This window comes from Sphaeramia orbicularis, chromosome 24 (assembly GCF_902148855.1).
Source record: "Sphaeramia orbicularis chromosome 24, fSphaOr1.1, whole genome shotgun sequence".
Lineage (NCBI taxonomy): Eukaryota > Metazoa > Chordata > Actinopteri > Kurtiformes > Apogonidae > Sphaeramia > Sphaeramia orbicularis.
In genome coordinates, this window is record NC_043979.1 from 49,004,801 (window position 1) to 49,011,800 (window position 7,000).

Below are 7,000 nucleotides of genomic sequence, written 5' to 3' on the forward strand. Positions count from 1 at the left end.
CTTTTTTCACTCAAAAACATAGAGAAAACTTTGGTGTCAACATTATTTATCAGTTCTTATCCTATTATTTCTATTATTTTACTGCTCCGGCCCACTTTATACCATATTAGTCTGTATGTGGCCCCTGAACTGAAATGAGTTTGACACCCCTGATTTAAAGCGACATCACTTGGTTTACATGTTATAAATCCTACTAGAGCAAAACGTGCCTGAAGAAAAAAAGTGTAGAATCCATAATGAACATGACAGCTCCTGCTAAGGACGTTGATAAATGCTGAGAAACTGAAGCTGAACAGGCCGAGGCAGAAGCCGAACATGTCGAGGTATGATTTGACACAAGAAAATGTCCCAGAGTGACTGTGTCATAATGCACCAGTGTCACTAAAAAACTGAAAACCACAAAGTTCAGGATATTTCACACAGAGCAGTGGAGCAACAGGATATGATCTGGTACGAACATAAGAAAGAGGAAGTTAATAGAAAAATTAATGCACAAAAAGGAACAGCATTGACATAGCCCACAGGTCAGTGATTGCCTCCCTGTGAAATCATTACATTTTGGTGACAATTTTTCCAACGCTGACTTAAAATACAAAAAAAGAATGTGAAATCGATGATGTAATGTGAGTGTAGGCGGATAAGATAAACAAATGTGCATCGCCTCGTTGGATTTAAGTGTAATAAACATTTAAGAAATGAACAAAAACATGAATGAAATTCACAAGAAAATCTCAAAATGATTAAAAGAATTCAGAAAAATCAACTCAAACAGCAACTAAATGAACAGAAATGAATACAATAATCTCCTGACAGAGAACTGTGATTGGTTAATTCAGTGGATGACACATTCACAGCAGTTTTAGTTGATTTCTTTGTGTTTTTACCTGAGCCGGTTTCAGACTCTGGTTCTGTCTCCACTGGGGATGAAGAACTCAGCTGGTTCTCAAATCCATGGCCCTTCATTCATGTACCTCGCACACTGGTCTTCGATCTTCCACACAATGCAATCATGAAACAACGGTCTGAAAACAAACCTGACATGGTCCCGCCCTCCACACCAGATAAGCAGGAACAGATGGAGGCTGAAGCGGTGTTTATCTAATCGGCTGAAACACGGAGAGAACAGTAAATATGTGTAAATATTTATGAATCCATGACAACATTTCACTGATCAAGTGTCTGTGACTGAACTCTGCAATAGTTTGTATTTCACTGCAGGATTTACTGTTAATAAATTCAGGAGGACTTTTATGTTTTGGCATCATATGTGGGAATCCGCATATGGGTCAAAACACAGTAATGTCCTGTCAGAGAGCAAACTTTAATTGATTGCCATTCCAACATTTATTTTAATATAAAGTCGCTCCTTGTTTTGGATAATCCCTTATGATCCAACTAAAGCAAAAACTAATTTAAAAGTAAAAATGTGGGTCATTTAGCAACACCAATCTGTCAAATTGTCTCTAAAATGTCCTGTCAGAGAGCTTTCCAATACTGTGTTTGGACCCATATATATGTAAAAAGACAACAAGACCAAGACCAGGGCTCAAATAAAACAAGACCCTGCAGCTTCTAAACAGCACAAGTATGAATAATACTAGGAATGAACACAATTATTATTAATTGAACAAAAAATGAAACAGAATTGAACATTCAACAAAAGAAACAAAAAAACTAAATGCACAAGGTGTAGCAAAACCAAACATCTAATGGGTTATATATATATGTCACAGTAGAGATTGAAATCCAGTAGGATTCCTAATCCTACTAGGACAGATAGTAATTGGAGTTTGTCCAATCTTCAGATCCTAATGTCTTACTAAAATTACTATCTGTCCTAGTAGGATAAACGCACCACTTTTGTTTTTGCTCCCATTTTTCATGAGCTGAACTCAAAGATCTAAAACTTTTTCTACGAACACAAAAGGCCTATTTCTCTCAAATAATGTTCATAAATTTGTCTAAATCTGTGTTAGTGAGCACTTCTCCTTTGTCCTTTGCTGAGATAATCCATCCACCTCACAGGTGTGGCAGATCAAGATGCTGATTAGACAGCAGGATTATTGCACAGGTGTGATTTAGGCTGGCCACAATAAAAGGCCACTCTAAAATGTGCACTTTTACTGTATTGGGTGGTCCAGGGGGGTCAGAAAACCAGTCAGTATTTGGTGTGACCACCATTTTCCTCACACAGTCTTCTTCATGAATTCTCTGAAACAGCTTTGGAGATGGCTTATGGTAGAGAAATGAACATTCAGTTCACAGGCAAAAGCTCTGCTGGAGATTCCTGAAGTCAGCATGACCAGTGCATATTCCCTCCAAACTTGTGACATCTGTGGTATTGTGCTGTGTGTACTCTATGTATTCATCATAACGTACTCCATGTGTCATCCCCCCCCCAGTCTCTCTATATCTCTATCGCTCTCTCTTTTCTCCTCCTTTACTCTCTCTCTCTCTCTTTAACCCCAACTGGTCAAGGCAGACGTCCATCCTTCAGGAGTCTGGGTCTGCGCGAGGTTTCTGCCCGTTAAAGGGAAGTTTTTCCTCGCCACTGTCACCAATCACAAGTGTTTGCCCCTGAAGGATTCTGTTGGGTCTCTGTAAACTTAATTTGATTCTGATTTGAATTGATAAAGCACTTTGTGACTCTGTCTGTGAAAAGTGCTCTATAAATAAAATTTACTTTACTTTACTTACTTTACTTACTGTGTGATAAAACTGCACATTTTGGAGTGGCCTTTTATTGTGGCCAGCCTAAGTCACACCTGTGCAAAAATCCTGCTGTCTAATCAGCATCTTGATCTGCCACACCTGTGAGGTGGATGGATTATCTCAGCAAAGAAGAAGTGTTCACTAACACAAATTTAGACAGATTTGTGAACAATATTTGAGAGAAATAAACCTTGTGTGTACACAGAAAAAGTTTTAGATCTTTGAGTTCAGCTCATGAAAAATGGGAGCAAAAACAAAAGTGGTGTGTTTATATTTTTGTTCAGTATATATATATATATATATATATATATATATATATATGTGTGTGTGTGTATACAGTACTTCATGAAAAAAAGCGTGTCATATTCCTTAATGATTGATTTATTGAACCACTGGATACAGAACAGACAATGACAGTTATGTAGTAGAACTAAAGAAATTTTGCAGAGAAATTCAATAAAATAAATGGATCTGAAGAGGGGCAGTTTAGAAGAAACAGGCATTTCTGACTTTGCATCACTGACATGATGAAGCGAGATTTGTCACTTTCAGATCATTTTGTTTCATATTTAGTTCATTTTAGTAGTTTTGTTTATTATTCTTTTCTTTTTAGCTCATTTTGCAAATATTTATTAATTTTGTTGCACATTTGGCTTGGTTTTCGCTCATTTTTATTTCAAAATTGATTCAATACTTGACATGGTAAACTGAAAACAAAGTATATATGAGCATTTTTTTCATTATGACAAAGAAAAGCTTTTTAATTTATATCAACAGTGCACCTATTTATTTTAGATTTGCCACTAAAAAAACACCACATTTTACAGCGTTTTGAAGGTTTTTCAATATCTTTTTGGTTTTGCAGGAGATGTTAAGTGTTGTTTGTAGAGTTTTTTGCAAAAAATATGTCACAATTCCACAGATCGTGTATAGGAAAATAGACAAAAATCTAAATTCCACACATGCACACGCCGACTATTTGTCATTGCACCCGCAGAGAGGAATGTAATCTTTGAGAATGTGACGTCAGAGGTATTTCAAACGTAAAGTAAATAGATAATGACTAAATAAATAAACAAATGCTGCTGTCGGTCCTTAAGGTGAAGTCTGTTTGTGTTGAACTGAGAAACCTCTGTCTGTTCCAGCTGCAGCACCACCCAGAACCTCCGCTGACTGAAAGGCCGCTTTGTGTTCACCCGCTGCTATTTTTACAACAAATGTTTGGCTGAATAAAAATCATTGCACGGTATTGAACTTTAAACAGGACTGTTATTGTGCAACAGTGTGTTACTGTAACGTCTAATGAGCTAATGAAGAGAGGCTGTTTCTCAGAGCTCAGGTCGCTCCTTCCCTTCAGACCACAGGTACATTTCATGTCTATTTAGAAATTTGACAGACTCGGAAAATGTGGAATTAAGACGTCATTTGATCAGTTAGATCACAGGTGACAAACATGCGGCCCGGGGGCCAAATGCGGCCCGCCAAAGGGTCCAGTCTGGCCCTTGGGATGAATTTATGAAATGTAAAAATTACACTAAGATATTAACAATCTGTTTAGTTCAGGTTCCACATTCAGACCAGTTCAATGTCATGTGGACAGGATTCAGTAAAATACTACCACAATAACATAAAAATAATGACAACTTCAAATGTGTCTTTTTGTAAATGTAAATATTTTAATGTATTTACACTAGAACAAAGTAAAATTTTGCAAAATATGCGAATAACCTGAAATGTCTTAAGAGAAGTAAGTACAATTTTAACAATATTCCGCCTGTTACTCAACGTTTTGTGTATTTGTAGATCCACTGTGATCTGTAAGTTATAATGTACATGTGTAAATGATAAACTGAGACATAATAGTGTGAAAATTACACTTATTTTTTCAGTTTGTTCATGTTATTCACATCTTTTGAAAAGATAGTTTGTAGATGTAAACCTGTTCATAATGTAAATTAACTTTTTTTGCTCTAAAACAAAGAGAACAGTTTGGAGTTGACATTATTTATATATCATGTTATTATTTTACTGGTCGGGCCCCTTTCAGATCAAATTTAGCTGAATCTGGCACCTGACCTAAAATGAGTCGGACACCCCTGAGTTAGATGTTTATAGTTCTTCCATGTACGACTAGACGGGTGTAGACTATGATTCACATGTCATTTCACACACTGTAAAGTGGTTTAAAAGAATCCAGAGCCCTTTGTTTCATGTCAATCCTCGTACATGGGTGCTTCTATGAAACTGGGTTTATTTTAGTATCTGTCACTTTTCCAGCTTTTTTAAACCCAATAATAAAAGGTAAATGTAGACATATTTCCCCCCAGGATGGACCTAATGATGACCTCAGATAAATGCACAAAAATTACACTCTTGCTCCGAGCCATCCCAAAATTAATGAATTTTTAATAAAATATTAGGTCCAAAAATAGGACCCAAATATGGACATTAAATCTCCCTAGGTGTCAGTGCATTAGATGTGTAAACGTGTGTAAATGCTCTTCTATAGACTCTAAATAAAGACACTGTGTTCAATGTGTGGATCCTAGTGGTTTTTCTAATCCACACATGTGGGTTTTTCATCAATCTCAGTCTCATTCCAGGTGTGGTGTGGAACCCATCGTGTCCACTGGTGTTACACGCAGAACCTGCCCAGTTACACACAAATAAATCGCGAATTATTTTGCAACAGCGGTAATTTTTGTGAAACACTCTGTCTTGCATAATTAGTTCAATTCCCAAAACGTACCTGCGAGAGAATAAGGCTGAATCTAAATTCACCCCTTGGCCCCTCCCCCTTACCCCTACCCCTCCATTTTGCGCATACACGCGAAGGGGTAGCGTTGTCCCGATTCTCGATCAGATGGAGGGGAGGGGCTAAGGCGGAGAGCTGTATAGATCGAAACTGAGATTTTCCAGGACCCCACTACGAATGGAGGGGTAGGACAAATTTCCCATAATTCTGTTCGAATGTTCGTCAAGATGGAAGTAAACACAGCCAAAAAGTGCGGCAGTGTGATGGAACAAACACACAAATGTATGTATTTTCTTTGTAAACAACTTAATCGTTTGATCGCCCATTTAATGCTGTTTCAATGTGCTATAGACCCCAAGGTTGAAAAACACTGGCTTAATGTCTTAGACCCCCGTTTATAAGCTACGGCTAGCTTCTGGGGTTTCCCTTTTTACAAAATCATATCTCACTGGAAATTATGAATACAACTTGTATACGGATTTTAAATGATTTGTAAATAAATGTGAACCAAGAAGCACCGATATCTCTCCAGATATTAGCCCGATCCCATTATTTTCACTGATTTATCGGCACTGTGGGGAATCGACCAGGACGTCCGAGCTTAGAACCGGTGACGGACATTGTAATTTTCGGGTTCGCTAATATTTTCCAGACGTCTGCTCGATTCCAAAACTGGTGTCTGGGGATTAAAAAAAAAAAAAAAAAAGTCAAGTTTGTTGTTCTGAAATCCATCTTGTGCTCAGATTGTGAGTGTGAGCAGCTGTTCTGCAGACTCCAACAACATCTGAGCCCCTTTCAGAAAAGCAGACGCTCACTCAGTCCCTCCTCCTCCTCCTGCTTCAGTCGCTTCCCCTGGAAACTCTGGATTCTTGTGGCATTTTAACTGGCATACCTCAGGCTACACACACACACACACACACACATACACACACACATACACAAACACATGTGCGCACAGGCATTCAAGGAAAGTCTGCGGCTTTTCTTTGTAATCGTTTCTTCTGCAATGATTCAATTGTTTCTACTGAAAAAGCATGATTTCATTTTTGGCACCAAAACGTCTGCATGCACGTGTAGTCTGATATGTACAATAATGTAGTGTTACCATGACAACATTAGAGTCCGAGTAGAATTCCGTCTTTCATACGACACTGGTTTCCTAGAGGATTACACCGTATTTATAAGCACTTACATCTTTACAACTGACTTTCACTTCCTTACTGGCAGGACGCCACCGTCTTCTGTAACCCCCCCCCCCCATGTCCCACCAACTCTGGAACATCATGTTTTTTCTCTAAAGCTAAACCAGATTAAATTACCCTTATGTCCTTTGATCCCTGAGGTTTTGTTTTTTAATGTATTGCCTTTTATTGTTTTCATGTTTGAAGATGTATTTTATTTAATCTCTACACTTGTTGACGTCAGAACTTAAACTAAGACACGCAGCGCATAGTTTGAACGGTACATGCAAACAAATGTTCATTAAGTGAATCCGGCCCAAACGTCTGCATCCACATGTTTGGGCCTCTAAGT

General features: G+C 38.0%; 1 protein-coding gene across 1 annotated transcript in view; it reads right to left on the reverse strand.

Moving 5' to 3' along the window:
- Positions 1 to 7,000, reverse strand: part of LOC115414722 (NACHT, LRR and PYD domains-containing protein 12-like) — a 51,508-nt gene that overhangs the window by 22,308 nt on the left and 22,200 nt on the right. Inside the window, exon 6 of the mRNA XM_030128001.1 lies at positions 885 to 1,106. The gene's annotated coding sequence lies outside the window, so the exon portion shown is untranslated. The remainder of the gene's footprint in view (positions 1 to 884; positions 1,107 to 7,000) is intronic.